Here is a 15,368-nt window from a genome sequence, read left to right on the forward strand (position 1 = left end):
GATCTGACTTTCGTCCTGACCCCATGACCACTAAGGCATGTGGATAGTGAGACATTTTGCTCATCCAAGTTTGGGGCATGAGAGTGAGCCCTGGGATTGGTGTGTGTTTATGCTAACCCCTGTTTTAATGCTGCAGGAAGCTGTTGAAACAGTAAAAATCATTTTCCTTTACAGTAGTTACTGGGCTTGGGATTTATTAAATGCTTTAAAATCTTTGTTTTAATTTTTTTTTTAATTTGAGAGAGAGAGAGAGAGAGAGAGAGAGAGAGAGAGAAGGAGAGCGGAGGAGGGGCAGAAAAAGAGGGGGACAGAGGATCTGAAGTGGGCTCTGCGTTGACAGCAGACAGCCTGATGTGGGGCTTGAACTCACAAACCGTGAGATCATGACCTGAGCTGAAATTGGACGCTTAACTGACTGAGCCACCCAGAAGCCCCTAAATACTTTAAAATCTTAAAAAGTTAAAAATTTCAAGTGAACTGGTTTTTCCTAATACCAGCTTTTTTTGTGTTTTGTGAGGAAATAATGGTTTATTTTGTTCTTGATTGAAAATTTGTGTCTAAGGAGTCATGATATTTTTCTCTACTTAGAAATTTGCTTTTATCCATTTCTAGTTAGTCTGTGGTGGCAGATGTCTTCCTACCACCCAGTTTTAGCTCCCTGGGGGGCTTTGCGGTCACGGGCTGTGCTCCTTAATAACTAGGTGGCATGCAAGGGAAACTTCAGGGCCTCCCTTTGCGTCAGTGGAGAAAGAGATGGAACCAGGTAGCAGAAATCAACTTCAGTGAGCTTCAACAAAAGAAGGGGATGCTGGGCGCCTGGGTGGCTTAGTTGGTCAAGTGTCCAATTTGATTTCAGCCCAGGTCATGATCTCATGATTTGTGGGTTCGAGCCCCCATTGGGCTCTGTGCTGACAGTGTGGAGCCTGCTTGGGATTCATTCTCTCTCTCTCTCTCTCTCTCTGTCCCCCTCCCCTGTTTGTGCGCGCTCTCTCTCTCTCTCTCAAAAATAAAAGCATTACAAAAATTAAAAAAAGGGGGGGTGCATTGCCTCACATAACCAGGAACTTGGAGGGGAGGTTAGGGTGTCCTTGTGCTGAGAACCCTGCAAGCCACCTTTATGGGGATGCTCCGCTGAGGTCTCCAGATCCCATGGCTGGAGGGGGAGTTGTAGTCCAAAGGATGGCTACCCTACATGGTTGATCTCCCCCCCCCCCCCACTAGTGCACTGGCAGTTTAATTTAGTTCATGGTGCTAACAGAAGTAACAGTCACCGTGAAGGCAGACCCTCTCCTCACCCTCACCTCTGAGTTCTTGTTTTCCCGTGCTGTTTTTCTTCTCTCAGTTTTACCACTTGATACAGTTTTAGTGATGAGCATAAACACCGGAATCATGCTTCCTTCCCATAGGGCCCTCTTGATGTGGACTAGTGAGCTCATTGTTGACAGGCATTCTTATTGCAGAGACTTTATTTATTTACTTATTTGTTTTGAGAGAGAGAAGGTGCAAGTGAGCGAGGGGCGGTGAAGGGGGTGGGAAAGAGAGAATCCCATGAGGGGCAAAGAGAAAGAGAGAGAAGGAGAGAGAGAGAAGCAGAGCTTTCTTGGAGCAAGACTTGAACTCACGAACTGTGAGATCATGACCTGAGCCGAAGTCAGATGTTTAACTGACTGAGCCACCCAGGCGCCCCTTAGAGACTTTATTAAAGGGAGGTCAGGAAAGCTGCTACTGTGGGCCACAAGCGGGAACATAGAACATTCTGCAATAATTTGAATTGTTGTCAAAATAGCATGTATGGAGAAGAGACAGTCCCTATAGGAAGAGCCTGATGTTCCTTTCATGTGCAGGTACAGTAAGGCCGTACAGTAAGCTGTGTGCAAGCATGCATGTGGAGCTCCAGGGTAGAAGGGATGTTGTGGCTAATGGCACACTACATAGGTGACTTGTTGGTAGTGTGACCTATTCTGTTAGAGTTTGGACTTCAGAAAAACAGTTTTTCATGTAAATTAGAGTTGTGTAGTGCTTGGTGGCATTACCATAGCTGCTGGTAGGAGAGTTAGCTGGCTTGGAAAACAGCGGAGGTTCGTGTGCCTTTGTGCTTCTGTCACTTAGGGTGTTAGGAATCAACTCGGTAGCTCCTTAATTGGTCTACAAACAATAACATTCAGTGATGTGAGCCTTGAGGTTGGCTGGCAGGAAGGGCTTCTGATCACTTCAGTGCTTCATGTCTTCTCTGACTCGGCTCTGTTGGCAGCTCCTTAGGTGTGTAGACCCCGCCTGCTAAGACCTGTTCTGTGTCTGGGACAGACAGGGCCATGCAGCCAGGCCTCACATTGCTGGTTTCTTGGTAAAGTGGGGTTGGGCCAGGGGAAAGGTTCCTTTCTCTTACAGTTGAGATTGAACCCTAGATTTACCACAAACAGACATGAGAAGGATAGGGAGTTGTTTTCCAAAATGTTTTTAGTGTTTGAGTCTTAAGAAGGAAAAAAACACCCCCTCTGTTTAAGAGCCCTGCTGAGACATTTAGCACATCATTTGTGTAAGGGAAAGTATAGCTTTAATTTCTAGCTCTGTCCCTTCTTTTCTTTTCTTTTTTCTTTTTTCTTTTCTTTTCTTTTCTTTTCTCCTTTCTTTTACGGCATTCTTGGAGAAATTTATGGGGAACTACATGCAAAGGAGTGTATTAAGTGAAGGTGTTCACTTCAAGGCTGTTTATGATGCTGAGATGTCATAGATGCCCTGCGTGTCTCTTAGTTGGGTCCTGTGTGTGGGGAGAGCTCAGTGCATGCTAGGGATCTGCTGCTGCAGCCTGTGCTGTGACGGCATGAATTCATTTGCTCCCAGTAGTTATGGGAAAAATTTACTACCCGTTTACGTAGTCTGTATTAGTTGTACCTTCATGAGTGTGTTTGCACAGAAAAATATTTGGAAAGTTATATGCAAATGTTACAGTATATGCTTTGTAGTTTTCACCTAACTCCCCCAATTCATTTCCTTTACTTAAATTAAAAATGTAAAATCGTGCAATAATGTAGGAATTTTCCTTTTGAAGATCAAATCCTGTTCAGGCAGGATCTGCCCTATGTGTCCCTGTGTGTCCCTTTCTTACTCGACAGTGTCCCCACAGCTTCTACGATGATTTGATACACATCCCTTCAGATTTCTCTCTTAGGGAGTTTTATGCAGATGTATTCGAGCCCGCCAAAACCGTGTAGTCAGTCTTTGTAGGTGTTGTGTTTTCTCTGCCTATAGAACTGCTTTTTTTCTTCTTTTGAAATACTTTCAACTTAATGTAAAGAAAGTTGCAAGTATGATAAAAGAGATTTTTTTTCATGAGCCATTTGAGATTAGGTTGCCCGCCAGATGCCCTACCACTCCGACAGCCGTAATCCAGCTATCCACATCAGACTGATATATCTCTTTTAAACAGTGTAGTTTATGACGTCCTGCTTTCAACACTGGTATGGTAATCTCATTTTTATTTTTTTATTTTTTCAACGTTTATTTTTTTGGGGACAGAGAGAGACAGAGCATGAACGGGGGAGGGGCAGAGAGAGAGGGAGACACAGAATCGGAAACAGGCTCCAGGCTCTGAGCCGTCAGCCCAGAGCCTGACGCGGGGCTCGAACTCACGGACCGCGAGATCGTGACCTGGCTGAAGTCGGACGCTTAACCGACCGCGCCACCCAGGCGCCCCGGTAATCTCATTTTTAAATACATAAGTGTTATATGTTATATTCTGATTTTGTATTGTATACACATTACATCTCTCCTTGTAAAGGAGTCCTTTCTAAGACTTGCATTGACTTTGTTAAAGAATCCCTGATTGTATAGGTAGAGTTATCCTGGCACACCCCTCAATCTTTTTCCGCGTCTTTCTTTTTCATTGTGGTAAAATATGCTTAAACATAAGTCTTATCATTTCAGCCATTTTTTAAAGTTTATTTTTGAGGGAGAGAGAGCATGCATGAGCAGTGGAGGGGCAGAGAGAGGGGGAGAGAGAGAATTCCAGTTCGGGGCTCAGACTCACTAACCTTGAGATCAGGACCTGAGCCGAAATCAAGAGCAGAAGCTTAACCGGCTGAGCTACCCAGGTGCCCCTCAGCCATTTTTAAGCCTACTTTTGGTGGCACAAGTATGTTTACGGTGTTGTGTGACCATCATCATTGCCTGTTTGTAAAACATTCTTGCCACCCCAAGCAGAAACTCTGTACTGCTGTTCCTTTCCTTTTTTTGTCTCTATGAATTTGCCTAAAGTAGGTGTTTCATGTAAGTAGACTGATTTGTCATTTTGTGCCTGGCGCATCTCTCTCTGCGTAATGTTCTCAAGGTTCATCTGCGCGATGGCCTGTGGCAGAGCCTCATTTCTTTTTCTGGCTGAGTAATCTTCCCTTGTATGCGTAGACCACATTTTGTTTATTCATCTGCTGATGAACATGTGAGTTTTTTCCATCTTGTGACTGTTGTGAATAGTGCTGCTCTGAATGTTTGTGTACAAGCATCTGTTTGAGTGTCTCTTTTCAGTCTTTGGAGTGTACACCCAGGAGTAAATCGCTGAGTCATGTGGGAATTCTTTCTTTAACTTTCTGAGGAACCACCAAACCGTTTTCCACAGTAGCCACGTCATTTTGCATTTCCGCCAGCAACGCGTGAGGGTTTCAGCTCCTCCACATCCTTGCCAGCACTTGTTTTTGTTTTGGCTCATCTTTTTTGACCATGGCTGTCCCAGTCAATGTGAAGTAGGTGCCATCTCCCAGCCTCGTCCCCTCCAGTCAGAGATCATGGCTCTGTGCCTCCTTGGCTCTGGTCATTTTGTTCCCTTACTCAACTTCAATACAGGAGCTTTTAAAATGGTTCTTGTTTCCTGAAATAGAAATGAAGCACAGTTTACTAAAAATCCATGGGAAGTTGCTGATTCTGTTGAAGTGCAGAGTAGGCAGAGCTGATGAGAAAGTTGACTGGCCCGTGGAAGAATTTGGAAAAGGGATAAAATGGGAGTTATAGGAAACAATAGGCCGATACTGGTCAAGGTGCCAAAATATTGTCAGGGGAAGGTCTCCGTTATTGGCATTCATAAAGTATATTTATATGTACCTTTGAGTATTTCCTTTATTATTTACTTATTTATTTCTAATTTTTTATTTCAGAGAGCGTGTGTACTAGCAGGGTAGAGGGGCAGAGAGAGAGAATCTTAATCAGGCTCCACACTGTCCGCATGGATCATGACCTGAGCTGAAATCTAGAGTCAGATGGTTTTTTTCTAATCAATCTTTTTTACTTTAGAAGGGAGTTCTTACAATAGTAAAAAGTAAGAAAACGTTAAAAAATTTTTTTTCTTAATGTTTTATTTATTTTTGAGAGAGTGCGAGTGGGGGAGAGGCAGAGAGAGCCGGGGATAGAGGATCTGAAGCAGGCTCCAGGCTCTGCACTGTGACAGCAGCGAGTCCAATGTAGAGTGCGAACCCACGAACCGCAAGATCACGCATGACCTGAGCCAGAAAGTTGAACGCTCAACCAACTGAGCCACCCAGGCGCCCCAGAAGACATTTTTTTATATGCGTGTTTTGTGTCTGGGGGAGAGTCATGAGCTTGTACACTGACTTGATTGTGCCCCTGCTGTGTGTATTGGCAGTGAGTGATGCTCTTGGACTCCAGTTAAGTGAGGTCTATGAGTACTTGGGGAGGGACTGGCCTCAAAGCTGGTGACGAGGGAGTGGACATGTGTGGGCTGGACCATGGCCTCTTTCAAAAGAGGGTGTGGTATTGAAGACTTGTGGGGAGTCTTAAGAGAAGGGTGACATTAGAGAGCCGGGGGAGAGTATGGCAGCCCCTCCCTGAGATGGTCCGAGTAGTGGGGCCAGACCCACCCTTTTGGGAACTGGTCCTTCATCGCTTTTGAGCATGGCAGTAATGGGATCTTTGGAAAAGGAAAATAGCTGCTGCTCTTGTAGGGCATGGATGGAGAGAAGAGAGCAGTGAGTGTGGTGACTGATCACTGGGGCAGATAGGGTGCACAGAATCCGCTGGGGCTGGGGCCAGCTTGAGACACGCTTGCGTTTGAACAGTTGACTTTGGGGAATGAGTGACAAGTTTATGTCTGGCACATGGCAGATACTAGAAATATCTTTATGATGTATGTACTAAGTACATCGAGCAGTAAAAGTGGCCGGAATTTATTGTGTGTTGCCCACCGTTTTGAACGTTCTGCAGCTTCCTGCAGAACTGGGTTTTGGGTAGTTGTACCCATTTGGTCAAGAGAAAAGTAGGGCAGCAAGGTACCATGCCTGGTCAGCAGAGAGCTGAGCTTGAATCGTGTGAGGGTGTCAGGCCTGCTGTGGACTGTATGTTGAGCGCTGCAGGACACTCAGATGTCATCTGTAGTTTAGAACTAGTTTTTCTTTAGGATTTTATGAAGAATTTGTTTCCATCATGTGCAAAGTAGACGACTTACAATTCCATGATCATGGTCAAGATTTTGCCACATGGTTCCTATCTTGTTCGTTCCTTCTCTTCCTTTTCCTTTTTTTTTTTGTTGCTGTGGTATTTTGGAGCACACCATAGAGGCCGCGAAACTTCCACTTCTCAACTCAGAGGACGTACCTTTTAAAAACACAGAAGGCATCCTTACATAACCACAGTGTTGTTTTCACACCTAACAAAATTTGAAGTAATTGCTTGATGACATCTATTTTAAAATCACCCTCCGATCATGTCAAAATGTCATTTTATGGTTGGTTGGTTTAAATTAGGATCCTAACAGAATCCACACTTTGCATTTGGTTGTTATATTTGATATCTGCAACCAGTACCCCTGCTAATATCTTTCATCTTTTGCGATGAGGAAGCTATGTCAGTGGTCTTGCAGAATGTCCCACATTGTGGATTTCTGTTACTGAGTTTGTTAGGACGACTGTATTTTTGAGCCACGTTGCCCATTTTGTTTTTTATATTGATAACCTAAGGGTATAACAAATGACATCATGTTGAGTAATTTCCCTTCGTGATGGTTTTATATTAGGAAAAACTTGGTTGAAACTGAGGAACTAAGAGCTAGATCTTTGGAGTGGAACTGAGTTACTCTGGCCTTGTAAGGTTACTCTCACTGTTGAGTCACCGTGGTACATGCGCATGTAGCTGGTGGACAGGCCTGTGTTAGGCGCACAGCTGATTGCTGCATCCTGGTGGCCCCGTTGTCTCCACCCTGTGCCTTTCTGCCAGTGAGACAGCCTCATTTCTTTCTTTTTTTTTTTTTTTAATTTTTTTTGTGTGTGTCTTTATTTTGAGAGAGAGAGAGAGAGAGAGAGTGTGAGCCGGGGGAGGGTCAGAGAGAGGGGGAGACACAGAATCTGAAGCAGGCTCCAGGCTGTGAGCTGTCAGCACAGAGCCCGATGCGGGGCTCGAACCCACAGACCGCGAGATCATGATCTGAGCCGAAGTCTGACACTTAACCAACTGAGCCACCCAGGCGCCTCAAAGACATCCTCATTTCTAATGGAGTCCATTTTCATTTTAATTTAGTCTGAGTTAAAGTAGGAGAGATGGAGTAGGTGTTTTCCAGTGTCAAAGATTGTGAGTCTTCCTGGTGTCGTGTTGAGTTGTGTGCCCCATGAGCATCTAATGGCACTAGGTGTACCCAGACCCACCACTGGTTTTCTGCTTAGCCAGGTAGAGAACCCCCTGCACTGCTGTGTAGGGTGGGACCCATCAGTGTGAGAACCAGGCAGAAGGTCCCCATGGGAAGCAAGTGTCACCTTTGCAGGTCTGGAAACTTGATTTTGTCAGTAAACCAAATTGTGGTGATCATACTATCCAAATTCACAAGAGACTGACGTATAAAAGAAGAAATCAGCATATTTATGGTGGTAAATATGTGTAGATATCTTCACCGTGTGGAAAGTCAGACTGAAAGTAAACATTGTGTGACCCCCATTCCCTGGTTTATGCCCTCAGAACAGACACCTGCTATAGCCCAGCACTTAGCCGGTTAGATCTTGGGAGATTGTTCTGGGTGTGTGGCTGGCTTTTGTTTTTGTTTTCCTCCACAGACCAGAAAGGGTTCAGATAGCATGCTTTAATTCATGGAAGCTTAGGGGGCTGTGGAGCCACGGTTCAGAGTGGGAGAGGCCGTGCTTTCCCCACAGGTGTCCACGCACCTGTTTCATTTCTCAGCTTGCTGTGTCTTCTCTGGAAATCACATTCTATGGGGGTCTGACCTCTGTTGTGGGTCCCAGGCCCAGGGCTGTGTTTGCTGTGGCCTGGAAGGGACACAAAGGACAAGGGCACTGTTTGAGTTGTCTGTTAATGCTTAGCACACTACCCTGAAACATAGTGCCTAAAGACAACAGTGATCACTTGTTATCCTTCATGGGGCTGGCAGTTCAGACAGGGCAGTGTGTGTGTGGGGGTGATGGCTTTTTTCTGGTCCATGAGCCTGGGGCCTCAGCTGGAAGCCTCAGGCACTGGGGATGGCTGGCACTTCTGGTGGTGTGTGCTTTTTGTGTGGGCTGCTGGTTGGAACGCCCACAGGTGGCCACAGCTCTGGGGTCCTCAGGGCATTTGTGACCTGGCCTCACGCACCATGGAGCTCACTTTAGCCACAGTCTCAGGTCTAGGCTGTCACAAAAGGCCATCTTATTAAAGGCGAAGGAGCACAGCCCACCTCTCATGGAGGAATGTCAGCATCACCTTGTTAGAGAGGTGTGTAGGGTCGTGTGCACATTGGTCTGGCCATCTTTGGAAAACTACAATAGCCAAGCCTAGCCTGGGTCAAGGGAGCAGCAAGCATGTAGCGCCTTTGGTTTTTTCCTTTGCAGAGAAGCCAATTAAGGGTTAAATAGCAGATGGAAAGGGAGTCTGTTCTGATATTTCACAGTCCCTTAAATGTAATTTCTGGGGCTACTTTGGATAGTAATTGTATTTTCCAAAATTAGGAACTAACTCCTTTTGCTGCCAAAGGGAAAAACAAAAAGACAAAAGAGGGAAAAGGAAATCTATCAGATATTGAAAGGATTCATTCTTTTTCTCCCCACCCCTTTTGATAATTAGCTAGTGAAATTGGTATGTGGAAAATAGTTGAAAATTAGGGGGTGAGCAGATAGCCCTCTACATCTCACAAGTTTCCTGGACAGAAGACGCATCCCATCTTTGGGAATCCATTTGGTGTTGACAGTGTTGCGCTGGCCCTGATGCAGTTCTCGAGGAGAGGACGCGGTCTCTGGGTCCAGATCTTGGGCAGAGTCCTAAAGGAGAGAGGAACAAATGGCAGGTCAGAATTAGCATTTCTTCTAAGGTGGCTAGAGCCATGACATCTCCACCCTTGGGGAGAGAAGGTCCTCTTTGCCCTGTGTGTCGGATGCTGCAGATTGCCTCCAGCGGCCGAGTCAGGAAAGCCTGTGAGCCGTGAGCAGTGTGCTCTTTGTTGGAGGAGAAGGGCTTTTCTTTCCATTGGCCTCCTAGCTGTGAAATGTGAAAGCACGATCACCCATGGAACCACAGAGTCCAGCAAGCATGCACTTACGTGTTTAGAGAGGATTTTCCCTTCCTTTTTCTTAGTATTTCACCATTGTTGGGTATCTTTACAGCTCCAGTAGATAATATGTGAAATCTGGCACACCCCGCAAAACACGAGGGTAAGGGTGCTTTGAGGCTGCATTGAGGAGATGGCAGTTTCGTGGGAGGACATGGACTCTCTCCCTCCTCCCCCTGTGTAGTGTGGGCACATCTTTACCAGGCTCCTCTGTGGGCTGCCATGTTGGTCACCTTCTCTCAAATTCTTTTTGGAATGGCTTTGACTCTTTTCAAACTTAAGGGGTGTGTGTGTGTGTGTGTGTGTGTAGTAGTTAAAGAGTAACCTTCTCAACATCTGTGCTTAAAATAGGAGTTCCGAATAATGTGGATACATGGGTCCAGGGTGGCTTGAGCCCTGAGAAGGGAGGGAGCTTATCTGTGAGATGGCTGTGGCCTTGGAAATGCTGGTGCTGCCAGGGCAGGGGGAGCAGCTTTCAGGCCCAAGATCAGACCAGAGCACTGGCTCCATGCACACACAGCAGGGTCTGAGATCTGTGTGGCAGGTTGGTTCGACGTTGGCTTCCGTATTTGTATGGCTGAGTCATGGAGCCGGCTGTCAGGAAATGTTTGTCCACATGTGCTGCTCCCTGTAGGTTTGGTCTGGCCTGGCCTGTGTGTGCTAGCCGTGGGGCTGGTCTGTTGTCCGGTGGACCCCCACTCCACTTCAGAGGTTAGAGTATTTGGAAGCAGTTTTAAGTTTCTGATGACTTTAAGGGTTTCATCCTTGCTGTCATAAATAAGGATACTTTTTGTGATTAGCTCCTTATTGTTGAGACTAGAGTTTTCCCATTGGATCATTGGGGGAGTTGGAATGAATGTGGGGGAAGATCTTCTTTCCACAGGAGTCCCCATGGCTGCATCTTTGTGGAGAAAGCCACGTTACAATTGGGCTTCACTAATTTAGGTCACCTGAGAGAACAGAGCTCTCTGGAAAAGTGAGCCAAAGGGCCCTGAGATAGATGATTCTCTTTTTTTCCCTCTTAAGTTTTCCTTTCAGACTACTCTGCGCTCCCAGCCCCCGTTTGTTGTGGTTCCGCCTGAGTAGAGGCCGGCCAAGCTTCCACCATCCGGGGTTGGCTGCACCGCTGGCAGTGTGGAGACTCGGCGGGGTTGGTCCAGAACTATCATTACCGTGGTTCCTGGCTGTCCTTGTGATGTGGACACCATTGGTCTGATCTGTTGAGAGGTAACTGGCTACCGATGAGGTGGGCTGAGCCTGGGCTGGCGCTGGGGGTCCTTGGCCAGCCCTTCCTGGATTCACAGGCTGCCATGGAGCAGTGGAGGCTTTCCTTCTCATGAGCCAAAGGCCCGTCCGGATTTAGAGCTGACACAGTGTCATGGTTCTTTCTGCCGATATCTTTATAGTTTAAATGGATAAAACTATTTAAATACTTACAGATTATCCAAAATTTGGTCCAGCCCTTATTTGTCTTTGAATTTTATTTATTTTTATTTTTTATTATTATTTTTTTTCAACGTTTATTTATTTTTGGGACAGAGAGAGACAGAGCATGAACGGGGGAGGGGCAGAGAGAGAGGGAGACACAGAATCGGAAACAGGCCCCAGGCTCTGAGCCATCAGCCCAGAGCCCAACGCGGGTCTCGTACTCACGGACCGTGAGATCGTGACCTGGCTGAAGTCGGACGCTTAACCGACTGCGCCACCCAGGCGCCCCTGTCTTTGAATTTTAGGAACTTTCAAAGGGGTGATGTCAGAGTTTCTGTGATCTTTCTCCAACAGCCATTGTTTATTTTACAAAAAGAAAACAAATCAGCAGTGTGGTAGAAACCCGACGGGGCAGGTACCTGGGAGGTTGAGCCTTTCCAAACCCTGGGAAACTGGGTTTGTTACCTCACCTACAGGGTATGCTGCCTGGCCTTGGGCACGTTCCTAACCTTGTGCCCGAGGCTCTTGACCTGTGGGGGCAGGCACTTTGCCTTGCAGGTGAACCCGCACAGGTGCTGATGAGGAGGCTCACTGTAAATAAAACAGGAGCTGACAGTAAATAAAACACAAGTGATGGGTCGTACTCTTGCATGGAAAAGTAACGAAGGTTCTACACAAAATCTTAACCATCTTAATTTATACTGTACGCATAGCAGAAACTGTCTTCTTAAAAACTATCTGAAATCAAATGTAGTAAAGTTGAAGTTAACTGTATTATGATGAATTATGTTTGATGCAGCCATTTCACGTCCATTGACAATGGAGAAACACCTTCTGTGGATGAAAAGCAGTGCTGACTGAGGGGCAGAGTGGGGAGACCCCGGTCTGCCCTGAGAGGAAAATGCATTTAATTTAAAGTGTCACGAGGGGGTTGCCTTTATTTTATTTACATATTGTGTTATTTAAGTTGTAAGTGATTATTATATGCTTATTTTATGGTTATATCACACAAAGTGACGGTACTGTACAGACTCGTAAGAGATTTTTTTCTTTTCTTTCCTTTTTTTCTAATGTTTATTTTTGAGGGAGAGAGGGAGAGAGCATGAGCAGGGGAGGGAGGTGTCAGGGGGAGAGGGAAACAGAAGATCCGAAGCAGGCTCTGTGCTATTAGCTCAGAGCCTGACACGGGCCTTGAACTCAGGAACTACAAGATTGTGGCCTGAGCCAAAGTCAGATGCTGAACTGACTGAGCCACCCAGGCACCCCAAGATTTTTTCTTTTGATCATGAAGAAAAACCTAGCTGAAACCTAGATTATGTCCACACATATTCTGATGTGGGGTAAAAATGGCAGCACTGTCTTCTTTCTGTCTTGTACTACATTTAAAAATGAAAAGAAGGGGGCGCCTGGGTGGCTTACTCCAGTTAAGTGTCCACCTCCTGATTTTGGCTCAGGTCATGATCTCGTGGTTCATAAGATAGAGCCCTGAGTCGGGCTCTGCACTGAGCATGGAGCCTGCTTAGGATTCCCTCTCTCTCTCTCTCTCTCTCTCTCTCTCTGTCTCTCTCTCTCTCTGCCCCTCGCCTGCTTGTGCTTTCTCTCTCTCAAAATAAATAAATAAATAAACAAACAAACAAACAAACAAACAAACATTAAAAAAATACAGTAGATACTACTGTTGTGGTCTTTACATCTGGGCATCTTCCTCCTGTGCCCTCTTTTCTTGTTAACTTTAAATTTTTTTTAATGGTTTTATTTATTTTTGAGAGAGAGAGAGAGAGAGAGACAGAGCACAAGTGGGGGAGGGGTAGAGAGAGACACAGAACCCAAAGCAGGCTGCAGGCTCGGAACTGTCAGCACAGAGCCTGATGTGGGGCTTGAACTCGTGAACCATGAGATCAGAACCTGCGCCAAAGTGGGACACTTAACTGACTGAGCCACCCAGATACCTCTCTTGTTACCTTTAAAAACAAACAACTGAGTGTTTTTCTTCAGAAATACTCTGTAGTATTGTGTAGTTAGAATTGGTTGGTTTCCTGACTGTGCTGAGGTTGCTTCTGGTTTTTGTGGAGTAGAGGCATCTTGGCTGCATAAAATGTGCTGTGCAGGGTTTAAGGTAGGTGTGAGTGGGTGGTGAGGTCACAGCCGTTCCCCTGTGCAGATCATACTGGGACCATCCTGTGTCTGTAAGGCTGGCAGAGTCTAGACTGAGGCATAGGGGAGGCAGGCCAGAGATGAGGGTAGGGTGGGGGCCTTGCGGCTCTGGGCATCTGATAGAGTGCTGGAGTGGGATTAAATTAGGGTATCTGAAGGCCCTGGAGTAAGATTTTATAATGCCTTTGGGTTTTTTCCTCTGTGTTTTATTTTCTTCTGTGTTCTTTTGTCTTATGGAGAAATTGTTTCATTAATAATTCCTTTTCTGGGGCACCTGGGTGGCTCAGTCTTTAAGCATCTGGTTTTGGCTCAGGTCGTGATCTCACGGCTTGTGAGTTTGAGTCCCACGTTGGGTGAACTGGGTGAACACGAGCCCCACTTTGGGTGAGCCCCCCTCTCTCCCCCACCCCTTCTCTCTGCCCCTCGCTCACTTGTGCCGTCTCTCTCTCTCTCTGTCTCTCTCTCTCTCTCTCTTTCTCTAAAAAAAAAAAATTATTTTTCTTCTTAGGAATATGATTTCACAGGGCAGAGAATATTGCCTTTTAAAAATGTCAACACTGGGGTGCCTGGGTGGCTCAGTCGGTTAAGCATCTGATTTTCGGTTTTGGCTCAGGTCATGATCTCAGTTTCGTGAGTTTGAGCCCCATGTTGGGCTCTGCTGTGGCAGTGCAGAGCCTGCTTCGGTTTCTCTCTCTCTCCCTCTCTCTGTCTGCCCCTCCCCTGCTCATGCTGTCTCTCTCAAAATAAATAAACTTAAAAAAATTAAAAAAAAAATTAAAATGTCAACATTGCAGGGTGCCTGGATGGTTCAGTTGGTTAAGTGTCCGACTTCAGCTCAGGTCATGATCTCCCAGTTGGTAGGTTAAAGCCCTTCATCAGGCTCTGTGCTGACAGCTCAAAACCCAGAGCCTGCTTGGATTCTGTGTCTCCCTCTCTCTCTGCCCCTCCCCGGCTTGCACTCTGTCTCTCTTTCTCAAAAATAAATAAACATTAAAAAAAATAAAAAACAATTTTTTTTTTAATATCAACATTGCCACTTCAGAATTATTGAAACTTCGCGCCCTTTTGTCTTTTGCTGACTTTTATAGACTCCGTTCATGGTTGCCAAATTCAGCAAATAAAAAACACGGTGCCCAGTTACATTTGAAGTTCAGGTAAACGTGCTTACACTAAACAAATTGATTTGTCATATCCCTGAACTCTAAATGTAATGGACACCTGTAGCTGGAAGTGCACTTCACCTTGTAACTCCAGCACGGGTCAGGTTCTGCGTCACCCCCGGGACACATTTTTCTCCTAGATTTTTGTTTATATTGTAATCTACCAACTTGTATTTAAGGGCAAAAACTTCACAGACTGGACAATTTTCCTTCTTTTTTTTCTCCATCCACAGCAGTGCTTCAGTGTATCAGATGGACATTCAAAGGGCAGAATGTCATTTTCTAGAAGTTCAGCTCTAACTCTAGTACATAAAGTGCATGCAGAGTGGACTCCATTATTCTGGTGTGCCTTTCCCAAAACGTTTGCTCCATTGCTGTGGTTTATAGTCCGTTCTGATTGCATACTGGACAGACTTTGTGCGGTGCTTCCCCCTCCCGCAGGGGCACTTCAGCCTGTGGGCCGTTACGGTGCTGCTCTAACTCAGAATTTGTCATAGGCCGTGAAGTTGGATGGGAATCTGGGTCAGTGGGTGAGGGAGCTGTTAGTGCTGCAGTTTTGGGCCTGTTTCACCGCAGGTCCCCAGGCAGCCTCGTTGAGGCAGGCGAAGGGTGAGGAAGAGAAGAACGTGCAGGGTGGGAGTCCGCCCTCTGGGCCGCAGCCGCTGCCTCCTCCCCCCCCTCCTCCACCCCCTTCTTCTCCTCCCCTCCTTCTCCCCCTCCTATTCCTCCTCCCCCCCTCCTCCTCCCCCCTTCTTCTCCTCCCCTCCTTCTCCCCCTCCTATTCCTCCTCCCCCTCCTCCTCCTTCCCCCCTCCTCCTCCTTCCCCCCTCCTCCTTCCCCCCTCCTCCTTCCCCCCTCCTCCTTCCCCCCTCTTCCTTCCCCCCTCCTCCTTCCCCCCTCCTCCTTCCCCCCTCTTCCTTCCCCCCTCCTCCTTCCCCCCTCCTTCTTCCCCCCTCCTCCTTCCCCCCTCCTTCTTCCCCCCTCCTTCTTCCCCCCTCCTCCTTCCCCCCTCCTCCTCCCCTCTTCCTCCTCCTCCCCTCTTCCTCCTCCTCCCCTGTCCCTCCTCCTCCTCCTCCCCTCCTCCTCCTCCTCCTCCTCCTCCT

The 15,368-nt window shown here is 46.6% G+C and overlaps 1 protein-coding gene and 1 long non-coding RNA gene across 9 annotated transcripts in view; one reads left to right on the forward strand and one right to left on the reverse strand.

Annotated features, from left to right (window-relative positions):
* Window positions 1–15,368, forward strand: part of EHMT1 (euchromatic histone lysine methyltransferase 1) — a 155,522-nt gene that overhangs the window by 47,885 nt on the left and 92,269 nt on the right. The window lies entirely within an intron of this gene.
* On the reverse strand, window positions 3,913–9,619 carry LOC147575204 (uncharacterized). Of its 3 annotated transcripts, none has more exons than XR_015243260.1 (5): window positions 9,515–9,619; window positions 9,111–9,236; window positions 8,151–8,252; window positions 6,449–6,597; window positions 3,913–4,861 (listed from the first exon to the last, which is right to left on the reverse strand). It is a non-coding gene; the product is annotated as an uncharacterized LOC147575204 (long non-coding RNA). The 3 variants fall into 3 exon arrangements; XR_015243262.1 differs by having other exon boundaries at window positions 6,449–6,649; XR_015243261.1 differs by lacking the exon at window positions 6,449–6,597.

Source organism: Puma concolor, chromosome D4, assembly GCF_028749965.1.
Source record: "Puma concolor isolate L17-30 chromosome D4, mPumCon1.1.hap2, whole genome shotgun sequence".
Lineage (NCBI taxonomy): Eukaryota > Metazoa > Chordata > Mammalia > Carnivora > Felidae > Puma > Puma concolor.